The 9,292-nt window shown below is 48.0% G+C and overlaps 1 long non-coding RNA gene across 1 annotated transcript; it reads left to right on the top strand.

Annotated features, from left to right (window-relative positions):
* Nucleotides 1-1,011: 1,011 nt before the first annotated feature.
* LOC115637037 lies at nt 1,012-8,542 on the top strand. Its single transcript, XR_003997139.1, has 3 exons — nt 1,012-1,201; nt 1,923-2,999; nt 7,953-8,542. It is a non-coding gene; the product is annotated as an uncharacterized LOC115637037 (long non-coding RNA).
* Nucleotides 8,543-9,292: the final 750 nt, after the last annotated feature.

Genomic DNA, 9,292 nt, shown 5'->3' on the forward strand with positions numbered 1-9,292 from the left:
CGGACAAGAATATGGCAGAAGTGGACCTGAGCAGCCTGGACATCCTTCTAAGGAGACACGAATAGTCCTCATGTTTCCGCTTTCTGCATCATGGGCTATGAGTAAGAGGTCAGTGCTTTGAATTCCTGATCTGTAGTCGCTGTAGTTTTCTTCACAGGCCATGTCCTTCCTCGTTGGGTACGAGGCTCTGGGATTAAGGCTGGAGAAGGCACAAGAGTCTCTGAGGAAAGTGAGTATTTTGGGTGCCGTTACAATGGGTGACTTCTTGTTGCAGTTGTAACGTAGTAATGGGAGATGGGTTGAGGGCTGAGCGGTGGGATATGGGAGATGTGAAATGAAGAGGCTGGGTGACATTGCAGACAGAGATGCTAATTTGTTTTTGTTTTTCCCCCGTCTGCTGCATTTAGTACCAAGGAAAATGAAGTCGCGCATCAAAGTCTACTGCTCTGATGCGATGGAAAGCGAGCAAGAGCGTCGAGACTCTGACCATTGTTGATGCCACGCAAAAGCTGTCCATCTGGAAGCCGAGAAGATGCTGCTGTCAGTGAGATAAGTGTCTGGTTTGGGGAGGGCTCTGCTCACGCCCAACACGAGTCCAGGTAGGGAAGCCCAGTACGGTAAGGCTGGGTTTGTATGAAAAGGTTCCTGACTAGCTGTGGTCACGAGGGAGAAAAGGTCCCTGTTTTCAGAGGTTGCTCATTTTTCTGGTCAGGAACAGTGTCTCCTGCACAGGGGGAGGTTGGATCCAGGAGGATGACTCAGGTGGTGAGTTGCTTGCTTTCCTCCCATTTGTCTCTCCCTTCTCTAGTGTGTTGGCCAACTTTCTCACTCTCTTCCCTCTCCTCTCCTCGTGTTGTCTCACTTCCTAAGACACGGGCAGACATGTTAGGTGTGCATCCCTACAGGCTAGGTCTCGGGATCCATGGAGTAGCGGGAGCTGACGAAAATCATGCATAGCAGTGGCTGTTGGTATTAACTCTGTCTCTGTTGATGGAGTGGGGCTGAGGTAGATTGGGTTGGAGAGGGATGCCAGGTTGAGGGCAAGATTCGAAGCACCAGTATTGCTTTGTGTAGTGATGGCTCATGCTTGGCTTTTGCAGCTGCTCTTCCAAAGCAATTTTCCAGGAGTCCTAGACTGAGGAGAAAGTGGCAGAAGTGGACATGAACAATCCTCAGCTTTCTGACTCCCGCACAACTGGCTGTGAGTAAGCAGTCAGTGGTCTGAATTCCTCATCTGTGCTCGCTGTAGTACTCTTCTCAGGCCTTGTGCTTCCTCGTTGAGTGCGGGGCTCTGTCAGATTACGCTGGGGAGGGGCCAGAGTCTGCTGTGCAGAGTGATTATTTCGGGTGCCGTTGGAAGGGGTGCTTTTTAGTTGTTGTGCTAAAGGAATAATGGGGGGGAGGGTTTGGGGCGGAGTACTGCCGCGTGGGAGAGGTGAATAGAATGTTTCCCACTCTGATGATAACTGTGATTAATGTGCATAAATATTTGTTAGGCCTCAACCTTCTGGAAATTGTGTGAAGCGAGTACAGATGAATCCTGCAAGAATAAGTGTAATCTAACTAGGAAGCTTTGTAGAGTAAAAAGGAAACTCTGTAAAGGTAGATACAGACCTGTGGTTACTATGCTCTGCAACCAAATACCTCTTGAATCTCATTTGAGTCTAGAGTCTTGAGTCTAGAAAATTAAACACTATTAGCCCCATAGAAAAGAGATGACCTGAGCACAGGTGCACAGTTCATAAGATCAAGACAACTGCACATACCACACGGAAACATTTGGCCGCCTTCATTGGTTGATGTGTTTTGAAACATGGCCAGCAAATACCATATAAATAAGATGCAGAGGCGCAAGTGTGTTTGTGTGTGTGTGTGTGTGTGTCTGTGTGTGCGTTGACCTAAAAGAGGTCACTCTTTGTCAGGCTCATATACACCCCTTGAACCAAAGGGACTTGCTCTTCACTGACTGACTATGCCTGGCAGTGCAGGAAATGGTCAACTGAAGGTAATGTATCTTTGGAAGAACTCAGGGTAAGTTTTTAAAGTGAAGAGGTCTGGTTATGCTCATGCTGGTTAATCTTAAGTCTGTATTAATACTGTAGTTTAGTTATATTAGTAAATTGTTGAAGTTGTTTAAAGATTGTAATAGTCAATAGTTGATCAATATATAATAACTGTATATGTTTTTGTGCCTTGCTGGGAATGGGTACAGTGCTGGTGAACCTAGTAGCTTTGCATGTCGCTGTGCCTGTCTTTTATATAAGTTACCATCATAAAAGTCAATAAATGCTTATAAGTTGTTATACAAAGTTATAGGTAGGTTAAGGTTAGTAAAATATAGTTAGTCCATGTATTAATATTGCATATAGAATTGTATTTGTTGGGGTGGGTGCAGTACATGTAAGGTTACTAGGCAATCAGTAATAGTAGCATTGCATGCGCTTGTAACTATTTTCAATATTATTTACCTTTTATATGTGCACTTATAGGAATAGGCAGTTATTGCATAATATTACTTGTACTTGTGCTTGTCTCCAGTATAATTTGCCATTTGTATTAATCCTCACTCAGTGCTGGTCTTTAATTCTGTTTTTCTTATTCTATCTGTGTTGCCTTTATAGTCATAAGTCATTAAAAACCTTTCTGGAGGAATAATTAATTGCTTAGTTTCTGTTTTGCAGACACTATTCAGCCTCTTTACATCTGTGTTGGGTGGTGGGAAGTAGCGATCACCCAGAGCCCCACTAGGACCCTGACGTGAGCCCCCCTAGGGCTCTGACATCTGCCTCCTCCTTCCATTAATCTCCACAATAACTTTGTTTTTCCTTCTTGTGCTGGGTTTAGTACCCAGGGAAAAGAAATCAAACGTCAGTCTACTGCCCTCGTGCGATGTAAAGCGAGTGAGAGCAGTGAGCCCACGAGCATGGTTGATGCACGTGAGGAGCCATCCAGTTGGCAGTGGAGCAGTTGCTGTGTCTGTGAGATGAGTGTCTGGTTTGGTGAGTGCTCTGCTCAGGGCCCCCCTGGCTCCAGGTAGGGTTGCCCCATTAGCTGGGCCTGGGTTTGTAAGAAATGGTTCTTGACCAGCCATGCTTACAAGACAGACAAGTCCTCATTTTCAGGGGATGCTCATTTCTCTGGCCAGGAGCGGTATGTCTTCCGCAGCAGAAGTTTGCATCTAGGAGGATGACTCCAGGTGATGAGTTGCTTGCCTTCCTCCCACTTCTTTCTCCCTGTCTCTCGTTCTCTTTTCTAGTGCATTGGCCAGCTTTCTCACTCTCTTTCCTCTCCTCTCCTCTCCTCGTGCCATCTCCCTTTGTAAGACACGGGTAGGCTTGCTAGGTGTGCATCCCCAGAGTCCAGGTCTTGGGAACCATAGAGAAGTAGGAGCAGACGAAAAGCATGCGAGGCAGTGGGTGCTAAAGTGGAACTGTGACTATCTGCATTTACTTGGTCTCTGTTCATCGAGTGGGGCTGATGTAGACTGGACTGGAGAGGGCAGCAGGGATGAAGGCAAGATTTGCTTCCTCGTTGGGTACGGGACTCTGTGAGATTACGGCTGGGGAGGGGCCAGAGTATGCTGTGCAGAGTGATAATTTTGGGTGCTGTTGTAAGGAGTGCTTTTTGGTTGTAATGCTAATGGTGTAATGGAGAGGGTTGAGGGCGGAGAACTGCCGTGTCACATTTGCTACACCCACAATTTCCCATCCCTGGATCTATGGGAGAGGGAGTTGTGACAGATGGCTTGGGCTTTGTCAGAGTTTCAACCAGTGTTCCCTCTAATTTTTCCCACTCATGTGGAAGGAATTTTGTTATGTGCACCAATATGGAGGTGATGTCACACATCACCTCCATATTGGTGCACATAACAAAATTCATGTGGCAGGGTGGAGCCAAGGGGTTCAGAGTGTGGGACGGGGCTCAGGGCTGGGGCAGAGTATTGGGGTGTGGGGGAGTGAGGGATACAGCTGGGGATGCAGGCTCTGGGGTGGGGCTGGGGATGAGGGACTCAGGGCTGGGGTGCAGGGGGTGAGGACTCCATCTTGGGGTGTGGTCTCTGGGCTAGGGATGAGGGGTTTGTGGCCAGGCTGCCCTGGGACTACAGGAAGGGGGGGAGAGGACTCCCCGCAGCTCTCTCTCTGCGCAGCAGCACCTGGGCTGGGGGGAGAGGCACCTCTCCCTAGCGCGGCAGCTCCAGGGCTGGGGCCACAGGATAGGTGTTTCTTCCCTGGCTGCAGCAGATCCGGGGCTGGAAGAGAGGCATATCTCCCTGCTGCAGCCCTGAGTGCCTGCACAGTGCTTAATATGCTGCTGCGCAGCTTAGAGGGAACTTAGGTTCAACTTGTGGGAAATCACTATCTTAAATGGTGACATTCATAAAATTTAGATTTTTCTAATTTAATGCACTTTTCATCTAAATTACCAAAATCTTGTTTTACTTGTGTGTAAATTTTAAAAAGAGGTTCCACAGGAGCAATGGCCATCTGCCCCTCCTCTGGTCTAGAGGTAGAGATTCTGGCCCACCAGCAATTCTAGCACCAATGAAGTCATGTGATCATAAAAATAGACTTGATAATGTTTTGTTTTTAATAATGTATTAAATATGGTAAATGAGAGTCACAGTAAAACCCTAGGAAGTGTTGTAAGAAGATATGAAGGGTTTCAGAGTAGTAGCTACGTTAGTTTGTTTCTGCAAAAAGAACAGGAGTACTTGTGGCACCTTAGAGACTAAGACATTTATTGTAGTATAAGCTTTCATGGGCTACAGCCCGCTTAATCGGATATGAAGGTTTCTTGAGAATTAAAGAATTAAAAGGTATGAAACTCCCTTTCCTGGAGGTGGCCAGTTCAGGCATGTGAAACAGCTGAGCAAACCAATTAGTGAACACCTCTGTGCAGATGTGTCACTTGTATGTACACACCTGAATGGAGACTGTGAGTATTTAAAGAGCAGGGTGTATTGTGGGGGAGCGGGAAGGTGTCAGAAACTCATTATATCATTTCAGAGAGGGAAGAGCAGCCTTGTCTAGACCTTCCCCACCCCCTAGCCTTCCTTTTGCCCCTGTTACTGTACGTGATCAGCTTGCTCCAGCACCCGCAACAGGAAAGTAACAGGTTCTACTGGGGAACGTTTTATAACACTACAGCAGCTGGGGGGCTCTTGCTGTGGCCCAGGTATGATGTTCCAGGCTGCAATCCTGTCTAGTGCGGGGCTGTGTCACCTGACCTGCAATGGGGGGTGTGCCTCACAAGACCGGCGCTAGGGGTTTGAGCGCCCTAGGCGCATGGTAATTTCGCCACCCCACGCGCTGGTCTCACGGCTCTGGTGGAGCTGCCGCAGTCGTGGCTGCAGACGGTTGGCTGCTCCGCAGCTCTGGTGGAGCTGCCGCAGTCGTGCCTGAGGGAGGTCCACTGGAGCCACGCGAGCAGCCGACCGTCCGCAGGCACGACTGCGGCAGCTCCACCGGAGCCGCCTGCCGCCCCCTCTGGCAAAACGCCGCCCACCAATAATCCTGGTGCCCTAGGCAATTGCCTAGGCCGCCTAAATGAAAGCGCCGGCCCTGGTGCCTCACCATGCTGCTCTGTTATAGCGCTGACTTGGGAGCTCACAAATAGGCTGTTGGCGTGCTGCTCCCCCCTCTCCTCCCAAGTGTCTGTGCATGGCTACAACTCTGATCCCAGAGCTTGTCAGCACTCACTAGTCACACTTTGCTTCCATCAGACCTGGGCTACCACATGCAGAGTGACCCCAACACACTCCCTGTCCTGAACTTTACATCAAAAACGTGTTGTGCACTGTCCAGCCCTCTCTGGGACAGGCCAGATAGATTAGGTCTGTTGTACCTCTAGGAGGTCAATGTACAAAAATCTGCCACCTTGTGGATTATTCCATTTACAGTTCACAACACTGGATTAGTTTTGGTTCAAGAATAAACAAGTTTATTTAACTACATAGAGAGGTTTTAAGTGAACACAAGTAATAAGGCATTAAAGAAGAAATGGTTACAAGAAAAAATAAAGATAAAATGTTTTCTAAACTTAACAAACTAGGCTTGTGAAGTCCCTTCTTACAGGTTCCAGTAATTATTGCTGCCCAAACTCTCAGGCCAGGATCTGCTTCCAGGATCCAGCAGCTGTTTCTCTGGTCATAGGTGAAAGGAAGATGAGGAGGGAGAGAGAACTTGGATGTTTTGCCCTTCACTTTTATAGCTCAGTCACCCTTTGAAAAACATTTTCCTGAGTGTTCACATTAGGTGAAGTTCTTTCTTGCTGAAAGCAAGGAGACATGGATTTTGGTGGAAGAAGGAGGCTTTGTGCTGTTTCTGTTCATCTGTGTATGCTGCTTCTTTCTTCCCCCGCTTGTCCTCTGTGGAATATGTTTACAGCTGAAATGCAAATTGAGGCAAACACACATCCCTTTCTTTAGGACAGGTGTGCTTGACCAGTTCCACCTAATCAGGCTACGTGAATTGGAACTTGTGCTTTTAATACCCTCTAGGTGGAATTTCATAACTTTACGTAGACTGTAGCTACAGCCATTTTACCAAGATAGTACTGATCACTGAGTTTCAAATGCTTCCTCAGAGGCATATTTTGTCCAAAGATTGTTACAATAGTGTGTAGGGTGTGAATACAGGGGTGCATTTGGTCACAGCGGGCTGGGAATTATCCATTTGTGGAGGGCTCTCTAACCATACCCTTCCCTGGAAATTGCCAGACAATGAAGGGAAGGAGAGAATTCTTGCTCCAATTCCGAATTGCTGGAAATCCCAGGCTCGCTGGAATTTATCTGCTTCACCACAGCCCCTCGCTAGGTTCTCTAGGTGGCGTCTCATTGCTTCACATTAAAGCTGCTGCCCTTTGAGTCTTTATGTTCTGGGGTGTTTGCTGTCATGAGTGATTGCACCGGCTTGGGCAGGTGCTGGGCAAGGTGAGGGTTATAAAGTTCTGATGAAGTAAATAAAATTACTCTGTGACAAACAGTGGCATTTGTCCCTTAAAGTGTGAAATAGCAACCAGGGGTCACTGCCCAAATGCAGGGGAGGGGGATGGATGGACACACATGGCACTGTCCCACCTGCGACACCCCAGCATCTTGAGTCCCCAAATCCTTGTAGCTGCCATCACTCATTAACAGTGCCTCCTTCCACTCCTTACAGCAGTCCAGGCTGCAGAAAGTTGATGTGCGGGAGATCACAATATAGCGCATGGAGAGCCTGCAACAGAGCAACACGCTGGATAATGACTCCCTGGCCCCTCGTAGTCTCCCATGGGCTGGGGAGGATCCATCTTGGGGGAGGGTCTGTCTGCCCAAATGCAACCCAGAGGGAGGGTCTACACCTCCTATCAGGCTCAGTGAGATGCACTCTCTTGCCTCCCCTGTGGTCTTCTATGAGTCATACAGGATCTGTCTGCCCCAGGCATGGTCCATGCCATGCTGAGGAGAGTTCATGCTGCCTGCCAGGCTCAAGGTGTCACTCCTCCCACATCTTCATGGGGAGTTTGGGGAGATTCTTGTTGCTGTAACGGGATCACAGAGCACGAGTGGCTGGTTGAGTATCTTCAGGGCTATGGGATCTGGACCCGAGAGGTGTGAACTTAGAGTCATGGCTTTGGATTCAAGAGAAAAGGGGCTGAGACTAGAGATGCCCAGAGATGCACTGTCACCCTACAGCTCCAGTACTGCAGTACCCAAAAGTCTCACTCAGGTCTGGGCCTCATTGTGTTGGGTGCTGCATGGAAAATCGGAGAGAAACAGATGTCTGGAGATGGATAGATGAGCATCTCTGGCATACAGAGGAGAGATGGAGAGGGGTGTGGGGGGGGCATATGGAGGACAGATGGTGATGCTGCAGGCTGACAGGTTTGTGGGTTTGGCTGGTGGCTGATTGCCACAGCAGCTCCTGCCGCCATGTGCTGTGCTGTTTCTGATGCTGCTCTATCTCTTGCAGCCGGCACCAAGCAGAACCTGGCCACAGAGCACCACTACAGCCATGGCTAGAGCAGGTGTCCTATATGCCTGAGCTGCTCAGGGACGAAAAAGCATGTGGGCTCCTGGCTGCTGAACAACCTGCCCCACATCTCACCCTCTCCTGTTCCCAGAGTAATCTGCTCACAACAGAAACCAAGACCAGCCCTCAACTGGCCTGGCGCCCACTGCCCCTAATGTGGAAAGCCTGATGTCTGATGGGGGAAACATCCCAGCATCTCAGCTGTAGTGTCAGGACTTACTATTACAAACGTCTCTCTGTCCCAGTTTCCAACCTGTTGCAGTTACTGACACCTACATGGCAAGTTTTTGCTGTCCTGCTGCAATTTGCTACCCCCACAATTCAGCGGGCCTGGGTCTAGGAGTAGCGATTTGTGACAGATGGGGTAGGTCTTGTTGCAATGTACTACTTCTGGGAAATCTCTATTTGAAATTGGGACACTCATGAAATTAATTTTCTAACTGAATACATTTTTCTAAATTAGAAAACATTTGTGTTATTGATATCCAAATTTAATATAGAGATTTCATGGAGTAGGAAACTGACAGGGCAGACGCCATCTGTCACCCATTGCTACTCCTGGACCAGGGCTGAGGCAACCAAGGAACTCAGGCACCATTGAAGTTATATGATCACAAATAATAGCCTGACATTAAAAAACAAACAAAAAAAAAGTATTAAAATCTGTAATTTACTATGTCACAATAAAAACATAGGGGATGTTGTTATAATAATGAAACTAATGCTTTTGAAAAGTCAGTAAAAGGAATTAAACTACATTTACAGGAAATTATGATACACAATGGTCAACTCAAGCAATTAAAATAGCAAAAAAGACAAACCCTGAGCTGTCACCTGCTAACCCTAATTCCAAACCCTAACTCCTGTTCCCCTAACCTTTGACCCTAGCCCACACCACAACCAACCCTGACCCCTCCCTTCACGCTAGGCAACCCAACCCTGCACCCTAACCCTTCAACTAACCCTGATCCCCGATCATCACCCTATTATATCATAACACCCACCCTGCCCATAACCCTAACCCCTTAACTCTAACCCACCTTTGAACCCAAACTCTTACACAACCTAATCCCTAAAGCTAATCCTAACCCTTGCATTAAGCACAACCCTCTAACCTGCCTCCAAGAATCCAAACCCCATCGCCTCCCCATAATCCAAATCTCCCTCTCAACCCCTAACCCTTTCCAAACCTAATCCACACACTAAACTTAACTCCCCCTTACCCTCACCCTAATCCAACCCCTAGACCCTGACCCTGTAATCCCAACCCTCAACCCCCA

This window comes from Gopherus evgoodei, chromosome 18 (assembly GCF_007399415.2).
Source record: "Gopherus evgoodei ecotype Sinaloan lineage chromosome 18, rGopEvg1_v1.p, whole genome shotgun sequence".
Lineage (NCBI taxonomy): Eukaryota > Metazoa > Chordata > Testudines > Testudinidae > Gopherus > Gopherus evgoodei.